Source organism: Micropterus dolomieu, linkage group LG01 (assembly GCF_021292245.1).
Source record: "Micropterus dolomieu isolate WLL.071019.BEF.003 ecotype Adirondacks linkage group LG01, ASM2129224v1, whole genome shotgun sequence".
Classification (NCBI taxonomy): Eukaryota; Metazoa; Chordata; class Actinopteri; order Centrarchiformes; family Centrarchidae; genus Micropterus; species Micropterus dolomieu.
This window is the reverse complement of record NC_060150.1, coordinates 28,822,856-28,842,049: the sequence shown is the minus strand read 5'-3', so window position 1 is coordinate 28,842,049 and position 19,194 is coordinate 28,822,856. Positions and strand designations below refer to the sequence as shown.

At 40.8% G+C, this 19,194-nt stretch overlaps 1 protein-coding gene and 1 long non-coding RNA gene across 2 annotated transcripts in view; one reads left to right on the top strand and one right to left on the bottom strand.

The window, feature by feature from the left end:
- Positions 1-9,086: 9,086 nt before the first annotated feature.
- On the bottom strand, positions 9,087-9,885 carry LOC123979764. The gene is made up of 2 exons (XR_006827325.1): positions 9,382-9,885; positions 9,087-9,287 (listed from the first exon to the last, which is right to left on the bottom strand). It is a non-coding gene; the product is annotated as an uncharacterized LOC123979764 (long non-coding RNA).
- Positions 9,886-17,331: 7,446 nt separating this feature from the next.
- Positions 17,332-19,194, top strand: part of ntng1a (netrin g1a) — a 118,432-nt gene continuing 116,569 nt past the window's right edge. The window contains exon 1 of the mRNA XM_046063721.1: positions 17,332-17,541. The gene's annotated coding sequence lies outside the window, so the exon portion shown is untranslated. The remainder of the gene's footprint in view (positions 17,542-19,194) is intronic.

Below are 19,194 nucleotides of genomic sequence, written 5' to 3'. Positions count from 1 at the left end.
TATATCATGCACCAACAATCACTGTTTCTGTAGGCGCATTATTTTTTATTTTTTCCTACGGAATATTATGTTGCTCCCAGGTCAAACTAAAGACAATGTGTTGATTAAACCTTTATGTAACTAATGTACACTCCATGGACTGTGCTGATTATGTCTGTCTCAGTGTGCATTGAATTCAAGCCACAAGATGGGAATGAGTCTTATAGCATAAAGCACCTTTTCTGCATTCTAATTATACAGCAGTTAATAAATATGCAGAGTTCTGAAAATGTTAGACAATAATTCATCTTTCACACCACATCATCATTTGAAATATGGCGTTCATTCGTTTCAGTGTCGTCGGTACAAATGTGAACCCACTCTCTAATGAACACATTGAAAATTAATCACAAGCGGTAGTGTCTACAAATCAAGGGCATTGTCTGTCAGTTTGGGAACGATTGAATAATGGCTGGATCACATTTTGAACTGCGAACTTGAACTGCGAGTAAAAAATAAACAAAATAAGTATCGAAAGACTGTGTGCGAATCAGCAAAAAGCTAGTAGAATACACACACTGCTCGCATAAAACATAAAACAAGTTGTTGGTTAGTTATGGTCATAATGAATAGGGAAAATGTGGCTAAGGTTTTCAAAATCCCAAATCAAAGCCTCTTGAAACCATTTGAAGTGTAATTATCGCATTAAACTGTCTTTACTGGTTCTCAACCCTCATTTTTATTTTTAATGTATAAAATTGGGCAATTTAACGAAGGAAGTAGATTTAAGGAAGTAGAAAAGCCAAATAATCAAATGCATCGGAGTACGATGGTGAGGTCTGTGTGTCCATATACAGTAGCAACTTGAAGCAAAAGCCAAGACTTGACACTAAATCCACATGCTCAAAAGGAGAGGTCAATCTCCACTGCCTCATCATTGGTTACTAATTAAAAAACAAAACAACTTTGTAAGCTTTGTATGCTATCAAGTGACAACTGCTGCAACTGCAAATGATATGTAGCACAGCAGTAAAACTGAGGATGCATGTGATGAGTGTACACTAAGAACACAGAAGACAATAGTCTTCTCCTGTCACAGCACACTGATGACAGCAGTTTCTGTAGTGAGCTTCAGCTGCAGTGTCCGGGAAGCAACATAATAATCACGATAACCCATTGTTTGCCTTTTATACCAGACAACTGGTCACGCCTGAGCATCGACTCCCAGTGCAACTGTTGTTACGTACCAAGTGTGCAACAACCCCGATCCTCCGGTGCCACGGAGAGTAACTGAGGGGGCTTTTAATATCACACAACCTTTAAGTTATTTTGGGGAGCTGGATTTATTATTATATATTTATATATTAATGGAATCAAGGAAGGAAGGATTCAAGGAATCAAGTAAGGAATGAAGGAATCAAGGAAGTAATCAAAAAATCAAGGAAGGAAGGGATCAAGGAATTAAGTGAGGAATGAAGGAAGGAATGAAGGAAAGAAAGAATCAAGGAAGGATTGAAGGAAGGAATTAAGGAAGTGATCAAGGAATGAAGCAATCAAGGAATCAAGAAAGGAATGAAGGGATCAAAGAAGGAATCAAAGAAACAATCAAGGAAAGATTGAAGGAAGGAAGGAATCAAGGAAGGATTGAAGGAAGGAAGAAAAGAAGGAATTAAGGAAGGAATAAAGGACTCAAGGAAGTAATCAAGAAATCAAGGAAGAAATCAAGGAAGAACTCAAGGAAGAACTCAAGGAAGGAATGAAGTAATCAAGGAATGAAGCAATGAAGGAATGAAGAAATCAAGGAAGGATTGAAGGAAGGAAGGAATCAATAAAGGATTGAATGAAAGAAAGAATCCAAGAATGAAGGTAGTAATCAAGGAAGGAAGGAATGAATTGTAGACAGAGCCCCAACATATCACAGCAGTGCAACTGCTATCTACGAACACTTTAAGCAGCAAAACACTTCAAGCAAAAGCATCGCAAAGCACTTTGTCAAGACGGCAAGCACCACAAATCCTGTTGTCTTTCTGTGTGCACACAAGCATGATATATTAAGATTATTATTTTATTATCACACAAAAAAGTTATTTTGGGGAGCTGGATTTATTATTAAATATTTATATATTAATGGAATCAAGGAAGGGGCGCGCAGTGGTTAGCACTGTCACCTCACAGCAAGAAGGTTGTGGCCGGCCTTTCTGTGTGGAGTTTGCATGTTCTCCCCGTGTCCGCGTGGGTTCTCTCCGGGTGCTCCGGCTTCCTCCCACCCTCCAAAGACATGCAGGCTAGGTTAATTGGTGTCTCTAAATTGACCTTAGGTGTGGATGTGAGTGTGAGTGGTTGTTCGTCTATGTGTGGCCCTGTGATGAACTGGCGACCTGTCCAGGGTGTACCCCGCCTTTCGCCCGATGTCAGCTGGGATTGGCTCCAGCCTCCTGTGACCCCGTATGCAGGATAAGCGGTTGACGATGGATGGAATCAAAGAAGGAATCAAGGAAGGAAGTATTCAAGGAGAAAATGAAGTAAGAGAGTGGAATTAAACAATATTTCATGGTTCACACCCTTATATTATTGATTAACTATAGGCCTCAAAACAGCAGTATATCTGAGCGTGAATTATCAGTGTTTTATACCCTTATCTGGGCAACCTCCAGGATACGGAATTTCAATGCGTGGTTATCAAAGTTGTGAAAATGTAATTTATTATTTTTCAACAACAACATACAGTCATCCTTGAAAAACACTATTTTGTAAAACAAAATCACCTCAACAAATAATAAACATGAAAAAGTAACAACACTTCACACATGGCCAATGTCTTTGTCCACATACACCGCCATTATGGATCTTGATACAAATGATTAGTATAGTTTTGAATGTTGGCAGTCACATGGCCTGAGTACTTGACCCATCCCCCCTTCAGTGTTTTTCATGATATAACGTGCACCCACTTAATGCCGTTCCCCTCACAGCCTGTCAAATGCCTGTATCCCCCAAGATACAGAAACAGAAAAAAGATTTACGGGTTAAAAATTGCGAGGGCACAATTTATTTAATTAAATAAAAATTCATTGATGAAATACTAAAGATCTCCAAATAGTGCCCACCCCTGACTCTGTGGGTGCACAAATCACTTTTGCTCCACATTTCACTGAGATATGTGGCGCAAAAGTGAAAGCATGTGGAAAGTTTTCATTTGCGAGCAATAAAACAGCACGTGAGACTGATTCAAGCAGTTGTGCGTGAGATAAAAATATCCAAGACAAAAATTTATTTGTCAGAAAATATTCTACATGTGTAAAACTCTCATTGCATGAATTCACACACTGGTTTGCGGATGTGCACATCCTTTTTTTGATATGGGTGTGTGCTTGTGTTTTGCACCACATTCACTCCAACTGTAGCTAAAATGTGAGCATAGGGGCTTATTACTGTAATTGATTTGTAAAATAGGATTTATGCACCTGCAATGAAGAATTTGAGAAAGAGTAAAAATTTCTACAAGTCTGCAGCTCCTAAAGCCACTTCAGATTCACTGATACACTTGTGTGACCATTTTCTACAACTACAAATTTCGCTGTCACGGTTGCTCAGCAGTTGTTTTACTCCAATAATATGTTCACAGTTTGTGGCTGGCAGTTCTCTCTCTCTCTCTCTCTCTCTCTCTCTCTGAGCTGTCCATGGTTCTGAAAAAACAGCTAAGCAATATTTATCTCTGCCAATAATTTGACCTAGCCTACGGGGGCCACTTTGCTCTAAAGATAATATAATATAATATAATACAATAATAACTAATATTGGTAGGAACAATTTGTCTTCCCAAAATATCATATGCAAGCCTACGATCTTGTTACATCCATGTCATTGCTAAACATGGCTTTCAGTGTCACTGCAATAAAAGTGATCACAGTTAACACGAATGATAAAACTTACAGTATTTTGAAAATCATGTTCAAGCATGTTTGAAATGAGCAGCTTCACAGTTTAAATTACAGCTGTTGTATACAGTAATATAATCCATGCTCACTCTTTATTTCCAAAGTCAAGCAGTCAGACCGATGCCTAACTATGGTTGCAATTACATCTGACCAAGGTCAGACCTGCTCTGTTTTGAAAGGGGTGTACAGTATGAAATGGATCTTTCAGCGTCTTTTTGTAGCATAGTAGCACTTTTGTGTCAAGGAAAGACCAAAATAAAATCTGATACTGTTCTTTCAAATTCAATTCTGCACTTGTAGCTGGCCTAATGTACACGCACAGTGGCTGATTCTCTCCTCAGCCTCTACAGGTGTTCGAGGGGAAAAATCCTGCAGCAGGCAGAACAAAGGAATGGAATGGAAATGTCAAATGCAGAGCAAGGGAGCCACTGTTAAGCCCAGAATCACACTTGTGCATGCATGGCCACTCTTGTCTGCTAAATGCTAAACTAATTGTGATCCCTTTCCTGCCTGAAATGATTTGGAAACCATTAGAAACAAGTGTTGAAACCTGAAATGGGATTATTTGTCTTGTATTGCACAGCAATTTAGGAGCCAATCAATAGACAATGTGCTTAATCTAACTGATTTCAAGACTCATTGCTCAGTACAGGGTGGGTGAATGAGACTGAAAGACAGCACAGTCCAGGACACGGAGAACTGAAGTCACAATATGTAGCAGTTGTCTTTTAAACTTGTGTTTCAACTTTTTGACAATGAGGAACAAAGTGATGTTCTATTATAATATACTATCAGACAGGCCGAGGGGTTAAAATAACTTCAACTTTGTTTTGTTGTCCCTCAGTCTCTCTGACTGCACGGGCAAATCAATGGAGCAAAAGTTATCGCCACCCTAGGTTATAGGTCCACCCTAAAATTGTCATAGGGTTGTTGTCTTGTGTCTTAGCCGCCATCCACAGAGAGTGGTTCAGCAGCAGCATCAGCCAGTGAACCACGGACAGGTTTCAGGTTTGTGAATCTGCAGCTGTAACACTAGCTAGTAGTAGTGAGTTGGTGAGGTGATCAGCCTAATATGTATTGCTCACTAGTTAGCTAACGTTAGCTTGCTAGTCGAGATAAGTGGACAATACCGAAGCTTGTTTCACTCCCGTGAAGCTCACTGTTTCAGTACACTGTGCTAGAGCTTGTGTCAATTAAGTGAATATCACATGACTGATGACGTCCGAAGCTTCAAACATGACTGGTGCTTCAAAAAGCACTTCATTCAGTTTGACACTTTTGAAAGTTTAACAGCTAAACTCTGCGATGAGCACATTAGTAGGATAAGAAGAGAGGTGAATAATAGAGAAATTTGGTGATGTACATTAGAAAGACACAATGATAGATATGAGAACATTTCCTAATGATAACTAAGCAATAATGTTAATATTAATAACATATCGTGCTAATGTAATTTAATGAATCACCCTCCATCACATCCACATTGATACTCATTTGATATGTTACATAAATATCAACCATGAAGTTTATTAACATGAGCCCACAGTGGTGCTCGGACTAAACTACACTAAAAAAGGTACATTTAAGAAAGCTTTTTTCACAATAACATGTAAATTCAATGCAGCACTTCTGAACAAACGTAAAGAGGTTTAATAATAACGCAGGCTTGTTGGAGTTTTATTGCACATGTATGAGACTAAAACTATTAATATCAGTGAGGTGGTGCTTCGGCCCCGCTCTTGAAAGGCTATTATAAGTTTTACAAGCTGCCAGGTGTCGCTGGATTTGCTGAGAATGCCTGGATTCCACGGCTCTATAACGCTGCGTCTGCGACACAGTTTTGTCCCGTCCTCTGCATGGCTTCATACCTCACAGGGAGCGTTTCAGAAGCAGTGTTTTGCTTCTGATTTTAGTGATTTGGTCATTTTCCTTGGCACTGTTGAGAACACTTGATTTGCTATTGGAGTAGGCTAGACTATTATGGTATGCATTCAAATGTGGTAGATTTGTCAACTAAACAACTCTACTCCAGCATAGTAAAACAAAAATAGGTTTGAGGATTAGTAATGTTGCTTATTTATGTAACTTAAAAATAGTACTATTAAACAATTTTTGGGGGAAGGAGTGAAAATCCTCATCATGTTTTGTGTTATGGTTTTACAATGATGAAGACAGTTGGAGAACAACTAAATATGCAATAGGAAGAAGGCTGTACAGGATGTTTTTCTTTCCTGGGCAGCTATCATGTTTTTCTCAAATGATGTACTGCACCTGCAGGCCAGATAGTCTAGGACCAGATGTCAGGTTTCTATAACTGTATTAACAGAAAGCTTGGAGCTTTACTGTTTACCAGATTGTATGTCAGCTCAGCACTTTCTAGATTTGTTCAACCTCATTAATATTTTCATTTACAGCTGTATTGTTAAGTTTAGATCCCACTATTTACAATTCACATGGGAAACTGATGAATGAAGAATGTGATTTTATTTTTATTTTATACTTTTTGGTATATTTAGTCTGATCCATTTTATATAACACAAACTATTCCTAATACACAAGCAATAGTTTAACAATTTAAATATATATATCTTTCATTCATGAAAGCATCAATATTTAGGAACCCAGTGTCATAATTTGACATCAGTAGTGTTCAGGTGTTGTGGAGTAAAAGTTAAAAGAAAAGGCTAAACAAGTAGTAATGTGCAGGATCTGAAAGAGCCACGCTGGAACCTGGGACTGTTATTTCCCGTTGAGCTATACAGTGCTTCATCTGGATATGTTCTGCAATCAGCAGCGCTGGCAAATGAAAGACAAGATGGCTACAGAGTTACTGACAGTACACACAGTTTTTCCCAACTGCCATAAACATGAACTCTGAGATCACCTCTGCATTATAATCTCTCTTGCATGTGACAATAATTAGGGTGGCAATGTGAAATAAACTGTTTATTCATGTGTGCAACATTAATCTTGCTGCAGGACACTGTGCAGTAATAATCTGTAATACTGAAAAGCAATGTGCAGTAATCTATGCTGCTAGAGACCTTTTCACCATTCAAGTCAGCTCTATGTATATTTATTATTAAGATCTTATTTTATATTTCTTATTGAACTGTACTACTTGACATCACAGATTCCATTTCCCCAAACAAACTCAGAAGCAGCTTTCACACACCTAATTTATCACCTTGACTAATATAACTTAACACTACTCAGGAACAGAACAGAACAACTAGTTTCAGCCAAGCTACCTGTCCTAACCACAGGTGCAGAGTTCTGGTTGCAGCTCACGGAAGATAACATTCATATTTGCTAACAAAAAAAAGGTGAATGCAAATTTCGGCAGGTAGCTTACAACATCTGCTTTGCTGAATAATGAATCCACCTCTTAAAGTACTTTTCAGTGGAAAGTTTGATCAATGTGCTGTGCAAAGTCTGTGCGGTTGTCACCACTTATTTTTTGCTGAATCTCAAGTGTAATAAATGATTGTGATGATCTGACCAGAGATGGGGACTCGAGTTAGAGACTCAGACTCGAGTGCGACTTAAGTCGCACACACAGTGACTTCAGACTCGACTTGAGACTCGTCCTCAAAAGACTTCAGACTCGACTCGGACTCGAGGCGCGGGACTCGTGAACATGAGCTTGCTGTTATTCCCCTCCTCCGTTACCTACAACCTGCCTATGTAACACGTAACATCTGCTGCGCGCGGCCGCACATGTCAGAGGACAACAAACACCCCGGCAGCTGCTATGCCATTTATCATAAACTTTGGCTTTAAAACTTCATACAACAAGATCTAAACAAAGAAGCGCTGAACGCAAATATGTGGTGAGTGAACATGTTTAGCTCAGCATTGGCCATCTAACGTTAGCTTGCTTCTTGCTTCAGCTACGACCTACTTGAGGTTAACTCCGACTGTCGTTCGTTATGAAAAGATGAACGAGCGTTTGTTTACTTGCCAAACTTGTGGTGGTCGATTAACGTAATCATTTACGTCCCGCTGGCTGCCATCACGTTAATTATTGCCGTTGGCTGGAAAGAGGTTACAGGTTTATTGTTGATCATGTAGCCTAACCTTACAGTTTTATTTAGTTATAGACTAACATTACACTGGTTTGAGAGTCTGCAGGGTGTGTTGACTTACAGTAGTTTATAAGCAGTCATTGATCGCATTGCACATTATGGTTGTGCTCTGTAAGTTAAAAACAGGTTACAGTTTATTGTTTTGAGAGTCTGGGGGATGTGTTGACTTACAGTATTTAATAAGCTGTCATTAATTGCATTGCACATTACATGGTTGTGCTCCTTAAGTTAAAAACAGGTTAACAGTATTCCTTATAGTTATGAAGTTTTATTAGCAACCTGGATTGAACGCAGCAGGTGATACAACATTCGTAATAACCACGAGAGACTTGACTTGGACTCTAGCTCAGAGACTTGAGACTTGACTTGGACTCTAGCTGAAAGACTTGTGAGCATCTCTGTATCTGACTAATAGTTAGCTATCTAATTGAACAGTCACTCCATTTAAGTACAACGCCAAATCTAACTTTGCCTGACTGGAAAGTTTAATGTTAACATTACGTCAGCTAAAAGCCGAGCTGAGCCTTTACTTTCCAACTTCTAACGTCTAATACTTCCTTAATACATGCTGACATCTCTCTGACTCTTTAAAAACAGCGGTTAGCACCACAGACCGCACACACTCCCTTTCACTTAGCATAGTTAGCACAGCTTGGGGTCGCTCGAAGCTACTAATTAGCTTAGCGAGCTAAGCTAACAAGCGATGCATGTAGACACCGATACCTACTAATTAATGTTACACAAATAAGATACCAGAATTACACTCACCAACGGCAACATAGGCAGTCTCTCTTTACTAGAGCCCGACCGATCTATCTTTTGCAGATATTATTGGCCGATATAAAAGCTACTTGCAGATATATCTGCATCGGGTGAGTCGTATCCTTCCCTCATGTCATGAGTGTTGCATAGTTTGCCCACCAGAGGGTGCGCTGCAGCTCCAATGTTAACACTGCAGCACCACAGAACAAAACATCATCTGACTGTAGCTCCTGGTAGCTCAGTGCTCCCAGTGAGTTGGTCTTTTGTCACATCAATTACATGTCAGGCTACAAAACAGTACCCAGAAACAGACTGGAGCTGATGGTGTTTAGAGGTTTATTTGGAAAATAGCAAACAGATAGGAATGAATGAGCAGAGGAGGGGGTCGGGGATAGGTCCAGGTTCCATTGAGGAGGGAGAAGTTGTGGGAGCTGGCAGGTAAGAGAAGGTGGGGGTAAATCCAGACAACCGTGCAGACTGACTGGGAAGACCGGTAATCCAGGGGGACAGGGTGAATCTCCTGAAGGTAAAAGACAGAGTTGAGACTAGCAGGCAAACAGGAACACAGAACTTGAATGGACTAAACTGAGATCAGAGGCTGATGTGAAGCATACTCAGGTAACACAACAATCCAGCAAGAACTGTAGAGCTGGCCAGGTTTAAGTAGTGTGCGGTGATGAGGGAATGCAGATCAGGTGCTTGAGTACAGGTGTGCCACAGCCAAATTGAGCCGGAGACCACGACCACCAACTCCAGGAGACATGGAAGAGAAAACCCACCAAGCACACAGCAAACACCCAAAAGGCAAAAATCAAATCAAAGCCACTCATACACACACAGCCACCATCCAGGGTCACGGTCAAGAGGTTGTGACATTACATGACTTAAATAATAATAAAAATAGCTCTCATCACTTCCTCTCGGAGACCAGACTTGCTAACCCTCCCATTTTTCACTACACTTTCCAGGCTCAGCAGTGTGTTTAATGTTACCGTAACATAGTGTTGGAGGCTACGCTGCTGACAGACGTGAAAGTAGATTTACTTCTGAAACAGTTTTGCCAGTTCTAGCAACCGGTCCTCTCATTCCTCTCTCATTTATTGCCAACGTCAGATAACACTGCCTGTTGCTAAAGTAGCCCCAAAGCTAATGCCGTGTTCATCAATGGAGGAGGCTAACATTAAAAAAGGGGAATCATTTATTTTCACTGTAATTCTATCAATAAAGTAACATAGTGACTGACTGAATGCATGACTATTTTGGTCATGGATTTCATGCACTTTCTGGAATAAAAACATCTAAAAGCCAAAATCCTATCAGACGGGCGATCCTGGAACAAAATCTTCAATTGGGGATCTGTTGTGAGCTTATGGGATCTTGTCGTGAAAAAGTTTGAGAACCACAGCTTTAAATATTATATTATACAAAATCCACTTCATCATGTATTTTCAACATAAATATGTGTCACCAGTGTGTCCACAGACCCCCAAACTATCAGAAAAAAAAATTCTCTTTTTTATTCTTCTGCTCAGTTTTTCATTAAATGTGTGTGCAAACATACTGTTTGACTCTGGCTCCCTTCTTGACGAGGGATCTGTTTAGCATAGGACCTCCTCCAACCCTCCAGCATAGTAGACAGACTTGCTCACTGAACAAAATACATCGCTCTCAGCCCCACCGTCCAACATAAAGCGATCATTCCATCGCTGACAGCTGGAGGTTGTTCAGTATGTCTGACAGAAAGCGCTTTTATGAAGGAAATGTTAACCTTTTCTGATTTTCCCTATGATGTCCTACATCTATGTGCTTTATGGAGTTTTCTGATTGACAGATAGCCTGTTGCTAACGCTACAGCAACAGCTAGCTGCTGTTGTCAGCTAGTTCTGCCAAATCCAGCGTTACAAAGCTTCTGTATTAACGTTAGAGGTGTAAAAATCACAGATAGTCCCACCCTGAAGCTCTGGATTATCATCTATTTTCCGCTAAATTGGACCATAATTTATTAAATGAACATCATACTGTGTTGAAGAAGACTTGAAACTAGCAATTTAGACCATAAACCCATTAGGAAAGTGTTTACTGAAGTAATGAATCAGCTGAGAAGTAGGGTCATTTTACCATTATTTCTAATGGAACCGGACTTCTTTTTGCAACCAGAGGAGTCGCCCCTTGCTGGCCGTTCAATAGAAATGCAGGTTTAAGTGACACCCGCGCAGAGATGCTCACAGGTCTTTGAGCTAGAGTCTAAGTCAAGTCTCAAGTCTCTGAGCTAGAGTTCAAGTCAAGTATCATGTCTCTCGGGGTTATTACGAATGTTGTATCACCTGCTGCGTTCAATCCAGGTTGCTTATAAAACTGCATAGCTATTAGGAATACTGTAACTGTAACCTGTTTTTCATTTACAGATCACAACAATGTAATGTGCAATGCCATTATTGACGTCTTATTAAATACTGTAAGTCAACACACTCCCCAGACTCTTAAACCCAGTGTAACATTAACTAAATCAAACTGTGATGTTGCATAATCAACAATAAACCTGTAACCTGTTTTTAACTTACAGAGCACAACCATGCAGCCTAATGTACAATGCATCTACAATTAATTACAGCTTATAAACTACTGTAACTCAACAAACCCTTTTGACTCTCAAACCCAGTGTAAAGTTCAGTAAATAAAACTGTAACAGTGTTAATGTTGTGCTGTAAAACTGTAACGTTACATGATCAACAATAAACTTGTAACCTCTTTCCAGCCAACGGTATTAATTAACATGATGGCAGCCAGCGGGACATAAATGATTACGTTAATCGACTACCACAAGTTTGGCAAAAACAAACGCTCCTTCATCTTTTCATAACAAACGACAGTCGGAGTTAACTTTCGTAGGTCGTAGCTGAAGCAAGAAGCAAGCTAACGTTAGATGGCCAAGGGAGCTGGTGGTGTTCACTCACCACAGGTTACTAATCTATTTGCATTCAGCGCTTCTTTGTTTGGATCTTGTTGTATGTAGTAAGTTTTAAAGCCAAAGTTTATGATGAATGGCACAGCAGCTGTTGTCCTCTCTCACGTGCGGCTGTGCACAGCAGATGCTACATGTTACGTAGGCAGGTTATGGGTAACGGAGGGAGGGAATAACGGCAAGCTCATCAGAAGTTTCCCAAAGAATAGACATTGTTCACGAGTCCCACACCTCGAATCCGAGTCGAGTCTGAAGTCTTTTGAGGACGAGTCTCAAGTCGAGTCTCATGTCACTGTGTGTGCAACTTAAGTCGCACTCGAGTCCGAGTCTCTAACTCGAGTCCCCATCTCTGCTTCCACGTTCCCTTCAGTTCTCAGACTGGAAGCTTCTTGAGCCAGACCTATCTACATTGATTCAGCGCTCTACCAGATAGGATTTGGCCCACATAGGCTTCCGGTAAGTTGGCAAAGTTGAGTTTTCAGGGAGGGGGCCCTTAAAGAGACGGACAGCTCAGGCGGCCGTGTCTGAAGCAATGGGCAGTGTGAGAAAAATAATGTTTTTTGATATTAAAGCATGCAAACGGTTTTTAGTAGAAACCCAAAATTAAAGTATGAGCCTGAAAATTTGCATAATGTGTGACCTTTAAAACTGACCTGAATTCACAATGAATTGAATTGTCTCCCTGCTGTATTTTGTTCTAGGTGAAAGGAGAAACGCATTTGAAGTTGTAGTTTTTAGCCCTTCCATTCTAACTCAGGGAACTGACATCTGTAGCAGAGATCATATTGCTTTTGATTTACACATGTAGGATCCTGCCCAAGGAGAGTTTCGTATATAACAGTCAACCCATAGGAGCGTCTAAGCACACACAGTGATAGTCACTCAGCAGTAGCATACAAATATAATAGTGTACAACAAACCACAGTCAGTAATAAAATGCAAAGCACATTGGTATACAGTATCCAACATCTTTAGACGCTGGGCAGGTGCATTCATTGGAGCAGAGCAGGACTGAAGAAGAGAGAACCACTTTTTCTGGATTTTGAGAATTATTAATTGGGTTGTAACAGACCGCGTTGTTCACAGAAGAGATTTCAAGAAACTCACTGGAGACAAAAGTGACAGTCTAAACCTCAAGTTACAAGTAAAAGACAGACACAACTTGCAGTTATCAGGTTTTCATGTGACAGCGGCAGTATGGGTTTGTGCTTGAGTTGTCAGCCTCTAGAAAAATGGGAACACAGTGTACAGCTCCTCACATCTGTGTTGACCACAGCCCTTCAGCTCGTTTTACCAGGCTCCTTCTGAATTCATCTGAAAATTAGAACAATACTGTATGTTGTTTGATGTCTATCTTAACAGCACTCCATTTAAAAACAAAATCAATAACAATAACAAACTGATTTAATATAATGCAATATTGGGCTTTTTACCATATCACAAAAATGAAATTATGCAAACTAGTTCACACGTTGTGGCATGCATTGTACTGTGTTTGAAAAATGATGGATCTCAGGGTATTTCACCTCCACATTCAACACCTCACTGTCACCTTGCTAAAATCAAACAGCATGCCTCTGTGACAAAAGTGATGAATTATGTATTCTAAAACTAAAACAGGAAATATTTCTATCCCTATGATGTAATTTGGTTTGATTTGGGATAATTGTCAGTAGTGTTGAAAGCCCATTTAAATTCCTGCAGTAATTTGTTCCTTTTAATGTTTTTAATCACCAGATTAACATGCTTATCAAAACTCTCAATGGGTTCTACCAAAACTGAGGGGAAATATTTCATGTGTTTCTACAGAGTTAATTTTCGATCGCTGCTGAAACCTGACTGGACTCTGGTGGCAGACCATATCTAATCATGGCCGCTCATTCATCCTTGTATGCTAATGATACCGTAAATAAGCCAATAGGATTCAATTCCCACATTCGGTTACAGTAACCAATATTTCTGTCAGCACATCCTGTGAGGACAATTTGGGAACACGGTATTGACAAAAGCTAATTTGGTGTCCCAACAGCGAGAGATGTGGACTTCATTTCTCTGGGGCCCTTCAGGCCAGAACGTTTATCATCATTATCGTTAGCAACAGGAACTGACCCATGCTGCTAAACCCGGAAATAACTCTGTCCCACTCTATGTTCCTATATTTTTTCTCAACAGTAATAAAACAGTACACTTATTTAAATGAGAAGCAGTGTTTATTCTAGCCCTGAGCTGCAAATCTCAGCCGAAAAAAGCCACTGCCTATCACAAATGCATCCAGCTGCAAGCGCTGAGGCGTGACTTCATGGACGGACACACACTGTACAACAAGGACAGATCTGGACGGTGCCTGTTAAGAAAGTAAATCCCAAATCACTCGCAGGGGCACGTAAATCTGAACGGGATGGCCCCGATTCACAATCAGCCCGAGGCAGACAGCTCTCAGCCTGTGAGCAAAGTACAAATCCAGCAAACTGTGTGGCTACGTTCTCCCCACTCCACCTCCCAACTAATCCTTTTTCAATCATGCACTTTTTGGATTATGCCTCTGTGTAATTCTTCTCAGGTATTGTTTTATAACTTAATATGATATTTCAATGTGGGTGAGTTGGGTTATGGGTTTAGAACACCGTGCAGGATTGGATCAGCAGCAGAGGTCTGCAAGCAGCAGATTGGAGCGGAGGGTTAGTGCCAGGCTGAAAGAAGTGTGATAAACCTTTGACACAAAGTCCAAATGGAGCAGGTGCATGAAGGTGCTGAGACTGACCTGATTCAGTCCTTCCAAGGCATTCCATATTGCAACGTATCCCCTGTATTTGTCCTGACTCTTAGTAAGTGTCTCACCTCCCAAGAGAAGTTAGGATGCTTTGCATAGTCAGGCAGTTTGTGAAAGAAGTAAAGATAGCAAACTCCGAAGCCACCATCTTGATTCACCTTGTCCATATCATGCGACCAGGACATCAAAAACTCGCAAAGTCAGAGTAACACTGAAGTGACGACAAAAAAAACACGTCCTTTTCATTTGTCTCCTCAGCTCTTTGCAGATTTCACCCTATCCAAAAAATGTGACTGAAAAAACTGACTAAATCTAAACAAGACTCGGGGGAAAAAAATCTTCTCTGAAATGTGCAGATTCCTACTGTTTAAAATATTTAAATGTTTTTGGGACTTGAACATTTTGCAATTCCATTTTTACCTACCAAAATTACTGCATAAAAAACATTTGTACCTGCTGATGTTTATGTCCAAGTCAAAAGTACCCAGTGCAACAATGTAACTAAATACACTTACTCCAGTAATGTACTTAACTTGTACTTTACTTGAGTATTTTCATTTTTTGTTACTCTATACTTCTACTCCACTATTTCAAGGGCAAATATATTTTTATTCCACCACATTTATTTTACAGCTTAAGTTACAAGTTACTTTTTAGTTTTAGACCAGCTATAACATTAAACCGCTTCTTACACCTCTACACATCAGTAGGTGAGCACTTTATGGATAAAATATCCTTTTACCAAATGTATATCAGGATATTGATCACGATGTAGTGAATATATCAGTTGTTATCACATTGAGAAACCATATATAGATACAATAACCAGATCAGTGTCTGTTTCACAGGCTAATCCAGTGAATTAAATACATGACCACTCTCTGTTCTGCCTGTCCCAGCCCCACACACTCTCACACTTTAGGTTGATGACACAGCTGTATTTTACCACATAAAAGTGCTTCGAGTCCGCTTTCCCCTCCTCCCTCCCCGGCCAATGCTAACAAACACACTCCTCCGGATGAAGGCAACATTACCCTCCATTGAACAGGCGTAAAAATCCAATACCTCTGCGCCTGGCGTCCGCCTGACAGGGATGTGCAAAAACAGCTTTGCCCGTCTATTTTCTAATAACCATCATGCAATAAGGCAAGAATTAAAAAAAAGAGGAAACTTAACAACACACAAGACTGGACCCCTCCAGTCTTGTGTGTTGTTAAGTTTCCTCTTTTTTTTTTCATATTGGAACATGAGACCACATGATTATTGATGTCTATTTAACCCACTGATGGACATGTATGCACATGTGTGTGTTTCTTTTCTGTCTTTGTGTGCATGCATGAGTAATAATTGTCCTCCACATTCAAATACATCCTCCTTTCATTCTCCTTGCTGACCTCTAGCACGTCTCGTTTGACACAGTCCCACTATAACATGTTAATATACGTGAGACATATATGTGTTTATCCTTTTAATGGTGCCTGTCTCCATTTACAGAGTCGCTGTGCAAACGCAGTCTGCCTGAGCTTAGTGATCTTGGGCCCTGAAGGGAAAAAAACAGGACAGAGCTTAACAATCTGCAGATGAGCTTCAGACCTGTATTGTGAGTGAACATATTATACGGTGTCATTGTACTGAGTCAATAAGTGGGAATTAAATGTGCTCGTTGGTGGCTTTTCCACTGTGCACTCCTCTTTCTTGTTGCTGAGTGAATTAGATAAAAAGAGGTTTATGTCAGGCAAGTTGCCCTTGGGCTCACAGAGAAGGGAGAAAGAGAAAGAGAGAGGCAGCTGCATGAAGAGCTGTCTCCACAGCCACACTGTATCCTTAACCTTTCCACTGTGTTACAAGTTAAAGAGGAGTTCACTAAGATCTGAACTGTCTTATAAACCAAAATCACCGCGTTCCTGGGTTTACTGATCAATACCAATGACTCAGTTTGGCTTGTTTTTGAGATTTCTGGCTTTCAAAACATACTCACTGACTCATATGTTGCCACCCTCTCAGCTGTAAGTGCTCAGAATTGGGACAAGTGAGCTACTGGCATCATATTTCTATTTTTATAAAAGCAAATTGAATACAATATTAGCTACAGCTGTACACTGTGCCAAAGAGGTGCCAATGTTCCAGTTCCTTTGTTGCAGGTCAGCGTTCATGTAACTATTTACAGCGCTTTTGCCATTTCAAACAATGCTATATTATTGTCAAATCAATTGTTATAAATTTGAACAATTGAGTCTAATATGATCAAGGTGAGTGACAGCCTCTATCTGGCAGCAGTTGCTCAAAATGCACACACATTTACCATAACTCTCTTCACTTTCTGTGTCCCAGAGAAGTGGGTTTACATCATTTGGAAGTTATTTTACCACCCTGAAAGCTTTGTCTTTCCTACTGGTTTGTGCAATAAAGCAATTTCTCGTCATGCCATAAAACATGTCCAACAAATTCCTCCTACTCCTGCTGATGATCAGATGTGCCTGTGATCTCAGTGACTTGTGGCAAAAAAATGTGTGTCGGGTGGTAAAAATCCCAAACCCCAAGGTTTATCAAATAGGCTGATTTCTCTAGTTAAACATGTTTCGTTCACGGTTGCACTCAGCTGCGGCTCGCAGGTTTCAACAGAGAAATAAACTTCAGGTGAAAGTCAGTTGGCGGAGGCTCACCGCCTCATTGTGTCTGAGCGCAGTGAGTCTGGCCACTCTCTGCTGTCTCTGAGGCTCTTTGTAAGGAGCAACTTGGAATCTTATTTTTATCTTCTTATGTTTTTATCAGCCGCTACATTTGAACCAACTTCTTTTAAATCGCGTCATTTGCCTCGGAGGATTTTCTCCACCTGTGTGTCCTGCTCTAGGTGACGTCGCGCTGGTACCGGTGGCTCTCTCGTCCATTCCCCGGGAGCGGCGGAGGCAAGCTGGTCGCATCCAAGGCGATCTCTCCCGTTCCTGCGCCGCGCTAAGATGTCCCGTTTTAAAGAGGATTTATTTGACTGCAACAGGCTACACGACTGGCTGTCCTCGATGGTATGAAGCACTGAAGACCAAGGTGAGAGACTCAGGCAGCTGATTTCTTTTGATTTCATTAATCTCCAACCAAATACCGGGGCGCGTAAACTTTTGAAGCTTGCCACGACGCGCGCCGAGTGGGTGGACACACTGTGCGTCGTTATTAGAGAAAGTAAGGTTATTTTGTCTGCTTTCATTCAGTACAATGCCTTTTCCTTGCATGGGTTTGTACTAATTAACACAAGCCAAACGTTTGGCGCGGTACAACCAAAAGAAATCAGATGTTGCGAAATTATAGACGCCGCAAAGGAAAGAGATGTTTTGTTTCTTAGAGTAAACTGCGTTTTTCTTACAATTTTGAGCATTGCCCAACTCACCTGTATAAGAGAGGCTATTAAAGACACAAGGACAAGCTGTGGGTGCACAGAACCAAGGCGCGGTGTGTGCACTGCATTTCCACATCTAAGTCTGCTGAAATGAGTCAGTCATGCTCTGTGCAGACAACACCACACATGATTATTTGTCATTTTTAAATATCACAGAGACAGCGCTCTTGTCATCCAATTGAATTTTGCTATCACGCTGGATCTTTTACCTTTATCTCACCCTTTAAAACCAATCTTTGTCGGGTAAAAAGAAGAGTTGGACGCACGTTTTCTGTGAGGCCCGGCTTTATTTCTGAGGAATTCTACAAGCACCAGTACAGGTTAGGGTGATATGTAGCGGGGGGCTTCCATGGGCCTTTAGAGGCTCCATACAGACTGTAAGCACTGACACGTTAATCTGTGTAGAGGCTTGTCAACCTGCTGCGAGGTTAACCTGTGCGCCAAGTGTCACAACCCGACTTCTTCCAACACCCGCCCCTCTCCCTCCTCTCACTCTGTGTTAACAAGACGGTGCACTCCCCGGGCTCAGCAATTTTATTGTAGAGTAGTGCCTACAAATGAGGCAGAAATCGTTTTTGCGCCATCCAATTTATCCGAGAAAACACACCAGTTTCAAACAGCAGATCTGAGAGTTTTGATGTGAAATAATAAAAAATGCAGGACTCCTTCTCCTTCATTTCATTAGGCCTTTTAATTCCCAATTATCGCAGTCATTTCACAGAGGATTGACGCCTTTTTCCTATTAGAATTATTTTATTCAGACGACTTCCTCCATTTACACCTATTTGCAGATTAAACTATACTTACTGAATAAGTCAAGGATAGTAAAACTACCTAAAACCAGGGTGGGGTCCTTTTTTATTTACATAATAGGGTTAATTAAATCACTTTTTGGAACAATTACCATTCTTAATTGATACCGATATTTACTTTATACGCACATAGGGGTGTGGCATTTCTCTCATCTGCGGGAACAGAAACACAAATACATCAGCACTTTTCTTCAAATATCTTTTTATAGCAAACACATTGTTGGTTTGCTGCCCAGTAATAACCACCAAGTATAAGTCAGAGCTTTTCCTCCTATTTTACCCAGATGCTATCATCCCTTTGAGACTATTACCGCCCGCGTTTGTTGGATAATTTAACGCGATCAGGCGAGTCGGGTGAACTCCACCAAAGGAGGTTCAACTAAAAGCGATCCTCCTCCCTCCGGAGTTTCTAACGGGTCCCGAATGAGGACGGTGCGCGCGCGTTTGTGTGTGTGTGTGTGGGGGGGGGGGGGGGGGGGGGGGGGGGGGGGGGGC